The sequence below is a fragment of the Triticum aestivum genome, chromosome 6A (genome assembly GCF_018294505.1).
Source record: "Triticum aestivum cultivar Chinese Spring chromosome 6A, IWGSC CS RefSeq v2.1, whole genome shotgun sequence".
In the NCBI taxonomy this organism is placed as follows: domain Eukaryota; kingdom Viridiplantae; phylum Streptophyta; class Magnoliopsida; order Poales; family Poaceae; genus Triticum; species Triticum aestivum.
This window is the reverse complement of record NC_057809.1, coordinates 404957753-404973451: the sequence shown is the minus strand read 5'-3', so window position 1 is coordinate 404973451 and position 15699 is coordinate 404957753.

Here is a 15699-nt window from a genome sequence, read left to right as displayed (position 1 = left end):
GGGAGGGGCGCGGTAGTGAGGAGGAACTACCTCAGTGTAGGAGGAGCAGGAGTGTTAGCGGCGGCGGGCGACGAGAGCTTGTCGGGGAACAGCGGCGACGACGAACGACGGGGGGTGCGGGGGAGTGAGACTGGAGTGGGAGAGTGGGGGCGGCCGGTTGGGGGCGCGTATACACATTGAACTTAGTAGTAGCGTGGGAACGTATAACACGCTACTGCTAAAATCCATAGCAGTAGCGCACTCTGAAAATGCGCTACTGCTAAGGCTAAGCATGTAAAAAAAATCAAAAATACATTAGTCATCAATGATCTTTTTGTTTAGAATCTAAATTGTTAATAGGAATCTTCCCCGGTTTTTAAGAACCGGCGAAGATTCCTATTGCGGCCACAGATCGTACACATAGAGTTCAGTGAAGACCAAATGCTTGTGATGGTTTGAGAAATAACATATTTAAGGTGGTAAACACCCTGTTCGCTTAGCAGTATGGGACTAAACTTAGTGGATGAGACTTTAGCAGTAGCGATGGTTGTATAAAAGCGCTACTGCTAAGAACTTTACCAGTAGCGCTTCTTTTGGAAAGGCACTACTACACACATGGTTTGGGGGCGACACCCTGGCAATTGTAGCAGTAGCGCAATTTTTCTCTAGCACGCTACAGCTACATGTGTATTAGTAGAATGCTGATTTGAAGAGCGCTATTGCTAAGTAGTCGTAGCGTCTGTTTTAATGCCGCGCTGTTGGTATGATTCTGTGTATAAGGTTTTCCCTAGTAGTGGTAGGACAACCCCATAAATAAAACATACAATCATACCAACCAAGATCACGATTAACCCACATGACAAAACAGATCTACTCAAACATCATAGGATAACCATAGATCATTGGGAAATAATATATGGAGTTGAGCACCATGTTTAAGTTGAGATTATAGCGGGGAGAATGGGTGTTACACCGCTGCATAGAGGGGGGATTGAGTTGGTGTTGACGGTAGCAAGATTGTTGATGTAGATCGTCGTCCCGATCCATATGCCCCGGTGGCACTCCGGCGCCACCGGGAGAGAGGGGGAGAGAGCCCCCTCCTCCTTCTTCTTCCTTAGCCTCCCCCTAGATGGGAGGAGAGTTCCCCCTCTGGTCCATGGACTCCATGGCGGAGGAGGGGCGGGAGCCCCTCCGAGATTGGATCTCCCTCTATGTTCTCTTCTGTTTTGCGTTCCCCATATCTGGACGGAAACTGTTTCTTATATTCCCGGAGATCCCTAACTCCGATTACGCTGTGATTTTAACACGATTATTTTCCGGATATAAGCTTCCTTGCGCCCGAAGTAGAGCCCCAACCAACATACGAGGTGAGCACAACCCACCACGACACGCCTGGAGCCTGGGGCGCGTCCTGGTGTCTCTTGGGCACTGTGGGCCTCCGTTTGCGTTGATTCCAAGTTGCAAATATCACATATATTCCAAAATAACTCTCCCTTAATTTTTATCGCGTTTGGACTTCGTTTGATATGGATTTTCTGTGAAACAAAAAACATGCAACAAATAGGAACGGGCACTGGGGACTGGATCAATATGTTAGTCCAATAAATCATATGAAAATTTGCCAAAAGTATGTGAAAGTAGTATAACCTTGGTATGAGAGAATAAAAAATTATAGATATGATGGAGACGTATCAGGATCCCCAAGCTTAATTCCTTCTCGTCCTCGAGTAGGTAAATGATAAAAAAGACAATTTTTGATGTGGAATGCTACCTAGAATAAACTTGATCATATATCTAATCATGGCATGAATATTAAGACACGAGTGATTCAAAGCAATAGTCTATAAGTTGATAGAAAGACATCAATACTCAGGCATCCCGACAAACAATCATGTCTTTCAAAATACCAACACTAAAGAAAGCTATCCCTACAAAATCATATAGTCTTGTTATGCTCTGTCTTCTTAACACAAAGTATTTATCATTCACAAACCCGATGACAAGCCGAGCAATTGCTTCATACTTTTTAACACGCTTCAGCTTTTTCAACACTCACGCAATACATGAGCGCAAGCCATGGATATAGCACTACTGGTGGAATAGAGTATGATGATAGGGGTAAATATATACAAGACCAAAAAGTAAGAAAGTCTCACATCGACGTGGCTAACCAATGGCTATGGAGATGCCCATCAATTGATATCAACATGAGGAGTAGGGATTGCCATGCAACGAATGCACTAAGATCTATAAGTGTATGAAAGCTCAATATGAAAACTAAGTGGGTGTGCATCTAATCCTATAATGAAAAATTCTCACTAGTATATGAAAGTGACAACATAGGAGACTCTCCATATGAAAAACAAGTGTGGAACTAGCATGCCCCTTCTCTCTTTATTTATTTTTTTAATTTTAATTTTTTATTTTCTCTCTCTCAATGTCCGGATTCTCATCCCGACTTGTGGAGAAATCATAGTCTCCATCATCCTTTCCTCATTGGGGCAATGCTCTAAAAATGAATATTGATGATCATCACACTTCTATTTACTTATAACTCATTATTACAACTCGATACCTATAACAAAATATGACTCTATATGAATGCCTCTGGCAGTGTACCAGGATGTGCAATGATCTAGCATAACATGTATAAAAAATGATGAACGGTGGCTGAGCCACAACTACTATGTCAGCAATATGATCTTGCAAAGCAATATAACAATGAATGCTCAAGTCATCAAACGGAAGCGGTGGAAGTTGCATGGCAATATATCTCGGAATGACTATGGAAAGGCCATAATAGGTAGGTATGGTGGCTGTTTTGAGGAAGATATAATAATGCTTATGTGTGATAGAGCGTATCATATCACGGGGTTTGGATGCACCGGCGAAGTTTGCACCGACTCTCGATGTGAGAAAGGGCAATGCACAATACCGTAGAGGCTAGCAAATTGCGGAAAGATAGGAGTGCGTATAATCCATGGACTCACATTAGTCATAAGGAACTCATATACTTATTGCAAATGTTTATTAGCCCTCGAAGCAAAGTACTACTACGCATGCCCCTAGGGGGATAGAATGGTAGGAAAAGACCATCGCTCGTCCCCGACCGCCACTCATAAGGAAGACAATCAATAATAAATCATGCTCCAACTTCATAGCATAACGAGAGACTATACGTTCATGCTTTGGGAATCACAAACCTTAACACCAATATTCTTACTAACCACAAACCTTAACACCAATATTCCATCTCTATATCGCAAAACTATTGCAACGAATCAAACATATCATATTCAGTGATCCACAAGTTTTATGTAGGATTTCATGACTAACCATGCAAATGACCAATTCCCTTTGACTCTCTAAATAGATATAAGTGAAGCATGAGATTTAATTATTTCTACAAAATATCATGCTCTAATAAATATAAGTGAAGCAAAATAGCATTCTACAAACAACGGTTTTCTATGTGAAGAGAAATACGCAATCCAAACTTCAAATGATATAAGTGAAGCACATGAAGCATTCTATAAAGCCATACTCAAAAGATATAAGTGAAGTGCAATGAGTATTTTATAAATCAACCATGGACTATCTGCCAGCGGTGGTGGGGCAGTGGCGTGGGGATTGCCGGAGAAAAATCTCGGCACGGGGGGCCTAGAGGGGTGGCCGGGGCGGTGGCGGACCGGTGGTGGGGAGTGGTTTTGGGGCGAGCGAGGCGAGCGAGGCGGCGCATCGCCGTCTGCGGGCGGCGGGGGCGGCGGTTTGGCCGGTGGTGTTATTCGACTGATGCTACTACTCGACCAGCTGCCCCAACTCTCACACGCGCTGCTGCTACTACTTTTCTGCTACTAGTGCGTTCAGTTTCGATAGTAAAATTCAGTTTTGATCGCAAAATTCAGTTTTGACAGTTAAGTTCAGTTTCGACAGTTAAATTCAGTTTTGGTAGTTAAGTTCAGAGATGAGCGGCTGATGTATTTTACATCTAGCACTTTGTGGTTATGTATTTTATGTCACCTATTAGAGATACTATTACAATTCCACTCAGGTTAACATTGTCTCTCTTGTCCTGCTTCAACCTCGGCGTCGTACAGCTCACCAGAGCTGCTCCAACGACAAAACTCTCCATCACATCGGAGCAGTACCCCGGGCTCCATCTCCAGACGCCTAAGATCTTCTTCCCCTCCTCCGACATCCAAGTCAGCCGAAGCATCCTCACCGACCAACCTAATCACGCTGAGATCGACATGCACTACAAAAAAAATACACTTTTGTGATGATACGTGTTTGTCACAATAGGTCGCTTTTTTTGTCATGCATGTACATCCATGACAAATTTATAACAGAATCAAGATAGTCATACCTGTGCTGTCGTAGAAGTGTTCCATGACATTACCAAAATTATCATCACGGAAGTGTCCGCTTCCATGATGATAAATCGCGCGTCACAGAAGTGCTTTCATCAAGGGTGACCGACACGTGGCATCCATTGTAACGGAACGCTGTTAAGCTATCGGGTCGGGTTTTGGATCGGATAACCCATTAACAGCCCCGGCCAATGGGGATTTTCCACGTGTAAAATCATCATTGGCTAGAGGAAACACGTGTCGGCTCATCGTCGGGACAGATGTCATCCACTCACTGGACAGAAGGCGCGTATGATACGTCGACATGTGGCACGACCCAACAAGTTTAAATGGGCCGGCCCAACTAAAGGCCCACAAGATTTTGCGGACCATAATGAGTCGGCCCAGCTAATGGCCCACGAGATTTTGCGGACCATAATGGGCTGGCCCGGCTAAAGGCCCACAAGATTTTGCGGGCCATAATGGGCCGGCCCAGGTAAAGGCCCACAAGATTTTTGTGTGCCATAATGGGCCTGCCCAGGTAAAGGCCCACAAGATTCTTGCGGGTCATAATGGGCCGGCCCAGCTAAAGGCCCACGAGATTTCGCCGACATTAATGGGCTGGCCCAGTTGTAGGAGGACAAGATTTTGAGGACCCTAGTAGGCCAGCCCATTAACTGGCTGCATTGTTTTGGGCCAAATGCCGGCCCATATTTGATCCAGTCCATTAATGGTCTGCCACGCTCCGGGCCTAATAGTGGCCCATATGACATCCAGCCCGTTAAAAGCCTACCACGTTCTAGGCCAAATTACGGCCCAGATCAGGTCCGGCCCTTTAAGAGGCTTTGGGCTCAATTATGGCCCATATCAGATTCGGCCCGTCAACTGAACACTATGCTTTTGGGCCCACTTGCTAAAGGCCCACTTAGTAATTCAGCCTGATATTAGTTTTGGCCTGTTAAGGGCCCGTTTAACATTTCAGCCCTATATTAATTTCGGCCTGTTAAAAGCCCGTCATATAGTTGGGCCTAACTACGGCCCGGTTTGCATCCGGCCTGCTCGCAGCCGATATCTGATTGGGCCAAACAAGGACCCAGACAATTTTGTCCTGTTAAAAACCCGTGATTTGATTCGCACAATCATGGGTCGGGGTTCATTTTGGGCTGCTGCGTAACTAGTAGGAATTAAGAACAAACCTACTCTATACAATAAAGAAATTACGGCATAGTAACTAAGAATAAACCTACACTACACAATAAAGGATTTAAGGTATATTACATCCACTGGGCATCAAAGTTCGCCACCAGTGATCATAAAGCGCAACGAAGAAGCATATTACAAAAACTGGGCACCATTGTAGCGTAACAAAATAATACTGAACCGAGACCACTTCCAAGACATTTCAAGAAAGGTTAGCCTTGCGGGGGAACTGCTGCGCAAGCTGCTAAGCAATGAGACCGGCCTAGCAGGTCGGTCATAGCTTCTAGGTGTAGCTGTTTAGCGATGAGGTTCTCATTGGTGTTCTCCACAATCTTTCTTAGAGATAGGACTTCAAGTCAAAGTTGAGTTGTAGAATGCCTTTCTGCTAGAACTTGGGACTGAAGAAGTCAAACTGATTCAGACAACGAATTCTGTGAGCTTGTCTGACTATTAGTCTCAAGTAACTTGAACACTGCATCAAGACAAGACTTTGGGGTTGTCTCGCTATCTTCAAGATGTTTTGCCTTCTTTGCTGCAATATATGTTGGGTTTGTCTCACAGCCTTCAGCAGACTTGTGCATGCCATCAGGCATATCACCTTGAAACAAAGCAGAGAGATGACAGGTTTTGCACGTGTATAAACAAAGATGATAACTATTCTATCAATTCTATCCAATTTCAAATTAGAAAATAAAGAGTATGTTCAAAATATCAATAGCATAATTTGGCATTGTTCATAATGCGGGGAGCTTCACCACACTACTGGATTACCATGTCAACATAACAAGCATAGATGAAGGGCAAAGAAAATCATTGTATCTATTTTGGATAATGTGCATGGCATGTTGTTCATATCATCAGCCACATCGGTAAGATAAAACAGGAGACGACAAGGTCAAAACGTGGGCTGCTTCACCACACACTGGATTATAGATCCACAAAAACAAGCATACATATAGGGAGTATTAAGTAATGTGCATGGTATGAATAAGGAATTTGGTTTTACAAGTAAAACTTAGAACTTATGGTTCTTATGAACATGCATTTTGGTAGAAACAACAAACTAAACAGTAGTAAACGATAGGGAGTATGAGCAAATTAAACAGCAGTTGAGGATAAAGGCTTTAGAAGGACTGACTTACATTAACAGTTAACACCGGCTTTATAATGCCCTTCTCCATGGCAAGGGAAGGATAACTCAAGAATTTCAGCACAGAATCTTCTTCATAAGCATTGCCTGTACTCTACATTTTGTAGAGAGTAATTATAGATATGATAATACTGGAAGGGATAGAGGATAATGAAGATAAGATGCAGATTGATGCTACATAATCAACCACCAATCCCTGGAAGTACAACCTTACAGGACAAAATGTACTGACAAGAGCAATGGGCTACACTTCTGCATTGGCATTGTCTATGTATTCTACTTGTTGGTAATATTAAATATAGATCTGATCTTTTTTAGTAAATGGTGGGCGAGTGAGATAAGATGCAGAATGCTACAAAATGAACCAATCCCTCTTCCCATAATACAAGAGTGTTTTGAACACTTGTGTACTGTACAAAACGTTTTTTATATTATGGGACGGAGGGAGTAGCTGTTAATGTAAGTACAGTGATAGACCACGTTCAGTCCTTACAAGAGGGCTGCAGAGCTAAACCTCTTCAAAAGCATTGGGTTGATTCTAAATTTATGTAAGAGTCCATACGGATCTTATAATGTCCACCAAATGGATGATTACGAGGCTAACATGTGTAGTGATGCTACATAATCAAACAACTATGAAAGTAAGTATGGTCATACAGGGCAAGAGGTACTCACAAGAGCAATGCAGTGTGCAGTATAGTTGCGAGATTCTATGGTCTCTTGAGAACGAATGTTCTTCTGCTAACAATTTTCGTACAAGTGAGACATTAAGGCAAATGCAGAAATGTAGTTCAAATTGTGATGTGATATCATAGACAGTACCTTACGCTGCAGCCGAGACCAATTTGTAACAAGATTATTCCAGTCATCGTCGGATAAATGTAGCACCGGAGACTTTACAGAAATTTTGTTCAGAGGCTTGCCATCGAAGTGCGCTTGCCTCAGGTAGGAACGATACTTCATCAACGAGTGCTTGAAAAGCGCAACCAACCCTTACTCGTCATCACAATCCAGTTTGCGCCTCGCCTATTTAAAAGAATGAAATCTGGTGTCTTTTGTCAGCAGAAACATATGCAGTAATGACCATGAATAACATTAGTACATTACTTATGCGTAAGTTGTGGAGGAAGACTGGAAATTGTTTTGTGTCTGCGGTATAATCTTTCCATGAAGGAAAGATGTGCACAAAGTTCCTGACAACAACATAAGCTTCGTCTTCTAAACTGGGAAGAAATGGAATAGGGGTCCTATTTGCTGCAATTGGGGCTCTCTCTGGTTCGAAAAGGGATTTGGCAACTAGATTTGGTGTACTCTTTGTTGGAATGGGGGTTTTGCATCGTACAACTAGTGCTATGTCAACTAGCATAATCATACTGTTTGCTGCAGTTGGGGTCTGCTGAGTTGGGGCATCAGAAATGACCAGTGTAGTAGGGCTGGGGTATTTTGTGGGTCAGGTGATATTGCAACTACACCTAATGGGCTATTTGATTTATCAGGTGCCACTACCTTTTCCAAATACTTTGCTTGTGCCCCTCCACGATTAGCAATCGCCCTCTTCCTTTTGAACGTTTGATACACAAGAACAACATTTGAATGGATAAATATGGTATGATGACAGATGGAATATGTACTAAAAATGGATAGGCAGGGCGTATTCACATACACGATGTGTAAACTAAGCTAATGGCAGTTCAACAAAGTAGAAGCAATGCAAAGCATCAGTTGCAAGATATGTGCGAGCAATGTAACCTTGGAAAGTTAGAGCAAGTACCTTGATGGGTGAATAAGATAGGGCATCTTCCTATGACTCCTCCACTAGGGAGCTACATTGACTTAGGTCTCCCTCTAGCTCAGAATCACTGTTAGGATCATATTCTGAGCATGAATCTGTAGGTGGAGAGTGTTTGCATTGCATTGCATCCAGACTTGATTTCAGTCCCTTAATGCCAAGTTTGACAGCCATGTCATTGTTCTGCTTTATTCGTTTCATGCACGCAAGCTCATAATCATTATGATGTTGTTCAGAATTTGAGATTCATGAAAACATAAAAAGTAGTCAGATTATCTCTGGAATGCATTACGGTTTCAACTCGGAGAGTGTCTCCCTATAAACCCCTGCATATGCAAAGTTTACCTCCCCAACCGTGCTGACCAGACCACACACAGAGATACACACCCGAGTGGCGAACATGCATTATCGAAACTAATTTAGGAACATTTGGCTGACCAATTAGACAACTCTGTTTTAATAATATCAGATTCGTATTTGAACAATTAAGCTTGTTTAGCTTGATGGGTGGAGCAGTGTTATTATGACATGAAGCATGTATTCTGATGGTATAGTGATCATAAAAGGGGGAAACTCTAAGCATATATTTTTTAGCAAAAGAGCTTTTCCCCTCTGATTTCTATTAAAGAAACCACCACGGAACCAACATGTTCAATTAAACCCTAAGCATGATCAATTAAACCATATTATGGCTGTGCCATGGCAGATTTGAAGCTGCAAACCGGAGAAATGATATTTAGCATCCATTGTTTGCTTCGAACTAAGAACTAAATTCTAAGATCTGAAAAGAAAGTAGAGTAACCAAGTTAAGATCTATTTTCTAGTTGAGATCAAAAAGTTGAGGAGATATGAAGTACCACCTCTCTTGCGGCGCCGTGTAGGCATCGGGGGTGCGATGGCTGTCGGTGGCGTTGAAGCAGATCTTCGACGGTAGATGGGTGCATCGAGGGATAACTCTCGTTGCGGTGGAAGAGAAGGTCGTGTGAGCTGCCCCGGCAAAGAGGACGATGACGCCGATGAAGCGAGAGGACGCGATGCAAAGCTATTGGTCCGTTGTTGTGGATGAGAAACGTCCATCTCTAGCAGTGGACGATGCGGTCTTGGTAGGCACTCCGGCATGGTGGAGGACGGTGGCGATGGATGTGGTGGAGGACGGCGGCGATGGATAGGATGGCGGACGGAGGCTGGTGTGGGAATGGGGTGTTCTAGCGCGGACGGTGTATGAATGGGAAAATGAAGGGAGAGGTACGGGGAACCATGTTTTTGGGACGCGCCTGTTTGAAATATGGGAAAGTTACGAACTTATCCCCCGTTTCAAATTTGGACGTCTCGTCGGTTGGGGATAGGACGGTAATATCGCATCTCCCAAATATTTGCCGGTAACTATTTCAAGCGAGGAGAGGGTGTTTTGCCACCCACGGTTGGCGCCCATGGTGTATGAACGGGGCTGACAGGTAGGGCGGTTGTGTCACGTCTGATGGAAGTTACACATCTGCCCCTATTTAAAATATTAGCCTACATCGATTTCGGGCGAGGAGAGGGTGTTTTGCCGCCCACGGTTGGCGCCCACGGTGTATGAACGGGGCTGACAGGTAGGGTGGTTGTGTCACGTCTGATGGAAGTTACACATCTGCCCCTATTTAAAATATTAGCCTACATCTATTTCGGATGAGGAGAGGGTGTTTTGCCGCCCACCGTGTATGAATGGTGAATGGAGGGAGAAATAGAGGTCTTTCGGACGAGCTTGAATCAAATGAGTTTTGTTGCCCATGTTTGACGCCCATCGTGTCGGAATGGGCTCAGAGGCGGTCGTGTCATGTCTAATTGAAGTTACTAACCTACCCCTATTTAGAGCAGTGGAAATCGGGTCGATGGATTGTCCGTGTAATGGGTAGACAGTAATTTCCATCTCCCAAACACTTGGCTTCGGGCAGCCGATGTGGGAGTGCACATTTTGTTGTTTCTTTCGAATTTTGGGACAATAAGCATCCACGTTTACCATTTTGTATTCCTATATGAATCTTTATAAATCATTCTATGTGTTTTTATATATCTTCAAAAGAACGACAAAGATGTATTCCACTGTCATATATGAATATGGTTTACAAATGCCGATACTGAAATTCAGAAACTAGAATCCAGTTTAAGGTGAATTCGAATATTTGGAACACTTCATGTCCAACTCAAATGTCACACGCGGCATAATGTGTACTCCCATTTAGATATGTACACAAGCGATGTATCAAGAATCAAATACCGAGTCAATCAACCAAGAATGTACGGAACTAACAGACATATAAACACTTATAGAGTATATGGATCAACAATATCAACTAACATACATAAGCCAGACCGCTATACTTTTTTTGGCTACAACAGCATCCTTTTTTTAGCCAGCATCTTGGCCCTTTCCGATGCGTGCCACTTATGGTCCATCTATACTACTATTGCTGAATGCACATTCAGCCCGATTGGCATATTTGTAGGTCTGGCACAGCAATCCAAATGAAATGTCTCCGAGTCTTATCAATTAATACAGACTTTTGCTCAAATAAAATTACAAAAAAATTATTACATGATCTCTAAAACAAATGGTTTGAATGATTACGTGAACAGACAACACAAAGGTTACTCAACTATGGAAAGAACATTTCACCTATGATTTACCAAGTAGGAATTTAATTTCCTTTTTTCCTTTAGGACCTTAACAATCTGGTCAATCTCAGCTTGCTTCGTTTTGAAATCCACCAAATATTTAATGGTTGTCTTGAGTACTACTTGTGATTGTGCTGTTTGGTTCCTCAACATGTCAACTTCATCTCTAAGTGCAGAAGCAGAATCTCTTTCTACCACTAGTTTAGCTTCTAGAGCATCAGTAGTTGGCAATTCATAATGCACGATTGGGCCGGTGGCACTGCTGTGGGATGATGCAACGTCCATGGGGACCGCGCTCTTTGATCTTGGGCTAACCTGTTTTGCCATTAAAGTTCCGATTGGATTCAGAAAAGTTGAAGTTAGCAAAACACCTCAACTGGGAGTTATAACAGCAAACCAGTTAAACAAACAAGGAATTAAAGAGTGTCAATTGGATGCTGAAAAGTAGTTATTAACATCATTGTAACCCGCTGTTGCAGCAGCAAAGCAGTTAAACAAACAAGTAGATATTTAAGTTAAGGCAAACAGGTAATTCTTAACAGTAAGTATCAAACACATAGCTAGGCGCAGTCTACAATATAATTAACAGGTTGTGCCATTATGTAACCAGTAGCAAACTAAATTAAGCCAAGCAACGTAATTAAACAATTTTGCAATAAGTGGCTATCTAAAATTCCGAGAAGCAGGTAACTGAACTTACGCTAGTTCTTTGTACAGGCACACTGCAACTTCTTTTTCGCTTACAAGGTTGTACGAAGGAGTTCATGGCATCAATTGCTTGGATACGCAATCCCAATACTTCTTTCTTCCCACACTCCATGGGTAAGTCCGATGGTTAATCTGGTAAGATGGTGCGTCCTTGATATGGTATATGAGGACGTGTAGTCAGACTAGTTGTAGCCAAACACATCACACTGGCTTTTACTGTATATTTCATGCGATTACTTTTGGCATATCGAGATCTAAGCAATCTACAATAGGATGAAAAGACTGGCATCCTTCACATTATTGGCGAACTCAGTTCATAGAAACAAGCAATTCAACCATTCTGTTGGTAAATCAAAAGCGCCACTGGAATATTTTTCACTATCCAATCATACACGCAAAAAGGGGCGACGCCACCAAAGGGGCTAGTATGGGCGGCCGCCTCAGGTGGCTGGTAAGTGTGCACCTAGTTTGAGTCATCCAAGTTGGCCCATGCTAGTTTTGTTCATCCCAACGCATGAGCAGGCAATGTAAAAAATGAAGAAAAATGTTTCAATTTGGATGGGCCAATAACATAAGTGCAAGGCAGGCCCTATAGCAGGCTCGCGGCCCAAACGAGCGCCTCCCATATCGATCGACACCAGGAAAAATCCCAATTCATTCACTCCAGCCTCTAGTCTGGTTCGCTCCTAACCTAGCCGCCGCTGGACAGACCGACACAACACTTCTTCGCGCCCTCGTTGGAGGGCGGTCGCCGGGCTTCAAGAGAACGGAAGGACAAGAAGATGAAGATCCAACCCTGGGTGTAGCATGCGTGGGAGGCAGCAGCGGCAGCACGGGCATGGCATCGAGCTTGCGCAAACGGACACTCGCATCTTGCAATAGTAGCATGTGCAACAAGCAGGTACATCACATCCCTGATTATATCTAATTCAACTCTTCAATTTCTGGCCAATAGTTAAACCTGACGGTGTTGTAAAACTGCTTGTATGTAGGGAATCTATGAGAAAATGAAACCAATTTCTACTTATTTTACAACTCCCCCAATCAATACTAAACTGACTGAATCTGATGTATCTAATCAAGTTTTCGGTGCAAACATACAAGCTCATGTTGTTCTTTATCCTGAAGTGTCTAATGAACAGACTGCTAAGGAAGGATTTGATGCAAACATTTTACATGCTCCTGGTGATGAACATATAGTGTCTAATGAGGGATCTAATGCAAGCATTATGCAAGCTCATTGAAGGATTTATTGTCTAATGATGATCTACTATGTTGAGAGGGACAAAGATTTGCAGGCATTGATGACAAGCAAATTATAGTGCATTTTCATAGCTTGAGGAAACATCGAGGCCATCTACCAGAAAGTCCCCATATCATGACAACATAGCATAAATACTTTTCTAATCTGTTGTTTGAAACTATTGGCATACTTGTGTAGGATAGATATATTGATATGCAGTTTGCGCACTGGTTATACGTGCAATTACACTTCGATATTTTCAGCCAGAGAATGAATAATTCAAGCAGGTACAGACCATGTTTGTAGTCCTTGTACACCATGTTGCATTTTGTGTTTTTTTGGTGCTTGCATCATTTAGTGTTCATAATCTGAACTACTTTTGATCATTAGCTGGTTTTTAAAGTGCATGTAGCTTCACATTTCTCAAGTTATGTTGATTTCCGGAGTGCAAGTGCCTTCGTATTTTTTAAGTTAAATGTTCGCCCCTGGTAACTTGAGTTTGTGGATCAGCCACTGCACACAAATCATACACGAATGCCAGTATGAATTAAATGAAATGCAGGGACTTACACTAGCTTGTTGTACAGGCTCACTGCAGCTCTGCTTGCGCTTGGGATGCTCCATGTACAAGTCCATGTTACCACTTGCTTGGATGTGTAGGCCTTGTGCTCCTTGCATCCCCCTCTGCATTTTTGACACGGCGAATGGTTGATCAAATAAGAGGAATCGACCTTGATGTTTACCGGAGGACAGATACTTACAAGGTTATACGGGTGTGCAGGATGTGTACCAGATCCCGTAGCGCCGTCATGCTTCGCTAAAATATGGATTTTCTTGTTTCAGATGATATCTCCGGAAGAAATAAGAGTTAAGGTCAGAGTTGCATAGGTGTGTAAGCTAAGAGAGGTGTGAAAGGATATCCAAACATCGTTGGAACAGTGCACAAGGGAGTGATGTGTGGATACCTAGTTCGGGTCGGCGTTTGGGCATGCTCGCCTAGCTAGAGTGTGGGTCACATCAGAGCCGTTGAGGGTGATGCGTTGGTGTTGGCTGGCCGCGCATGGATGCAGATCTTGAGTGGCAGCGGAGCGCTACAATGCGGTGGACGAGACCGTTGGTGAAGCCCCAACGGCCTCGGGGGGCGGAGGTGCGACGATGTGCTCAGTGAAGTAGCCCCGGTGAGCTGGGAGACGGCGTCGATGAAGCGCACCTGATGCGGTGGAACTCGGTGTCTGTGAGGCACGTCGGTTGCTGCGGCCGACGTTGTCGGTGGACCACCTGGTGCAGTGGACGAGGGCGTAGATGAAGTAGCTCCGGTGCGGTGGTGAAGCGTGAGCGTCGTCTTCGTCATCGTCGTCCGACACAGAGGTGGGGAATGGTGGGGAAAGAGACGAGACGAGGGGCGATTTGAGGGTTGGCGGCGAATTAGGGATTTGAGCAATCTGGGCGCGGAAGGGGACGGTGAAGAAGAGAGATTTTGCAGGGCTGGAATTGGGGCCGCCAGATATTTCAATCCGAAACATGGAAGAGCCAACTTATATTGTCGTCGTCCTTTTTTTTGGCGGGGGAGGGGGTGGCTGGGTGGTTGGGTGCTACACGTCCGTCCGCCACACGCGACCACCCCGACAGGACTATGCTTTGGTGCCTTAAGGCACCTGCCTTTGTGTCCATCACATAGGGGCCCAACAGGTGGCTGGCCCACATGTCAGTGACCCAAAGGCAGTTGCCTTTAAGGCACCGAAGCAGCGTCCACCCCGACACGACCCTGGTTGCCTGGTGCACCTACATTTGAGAATGCAAATGAATCTTCTTTCATTTGCAAATGAATCTGTATGTATTACCATGCCCGTGTTTTCCTTGCAATAATTAGTCATTCGAAACGAGATACTCCATCCGTTCACTTTTGTAAGTCGTTTCAGACAACTTAAAATGAACTGTTTTTCACATTGTCTGAAATGTCTTCAAGGTCTTATAAAAGTGAACAGAGGGAGTACTATAAATTAATTAATGAGGAATTATTTGAAAAAAAATCGAAATGGTACCCATGCTAACGTGGATTAGAGTGTGTGTCACATAATTAGTTATTTGAATTAGAGTGTGTGTCACATAGTTAGTTATTTGAATTAGAGTGTGTGTCACGTAGCGATTTCCAATTCTAACGTGGATTTCGCATTTCACTGTATCCACGCTACTTTTTTAATACAAATTCATATGTATATGATGAACACCATGGTAGTGAGAAAACTTTTGGATGGATTCAAACATATGACCTACAAAATAGCACAACAAACTGAGTCAATGTCAACTTTTCAAAACTTAGTATGGCACGAATTCGAAATAATTACCCGTATGCCTGGTCCTCGGTTCAAATCTTACAATGTACACCGAATTGAAACATCGATATTAAGTTTCGTACTATGTACATTCAAATGTTGTTTTTAGCCCCCCCCCCCGCACAAACGCTACATACTTCCTATATCGGTCAATCTTCCTCTCCTAACCACCTTAGGAAGCTATCGGTTTCCAACACACGTTCATTCTTTCTCTCCATGTTTCGATCTCTAAGTCTCTCAACCACACAACCCCCTTTTCCACTCTGTTACCAAATGTATTTACCTCACACACC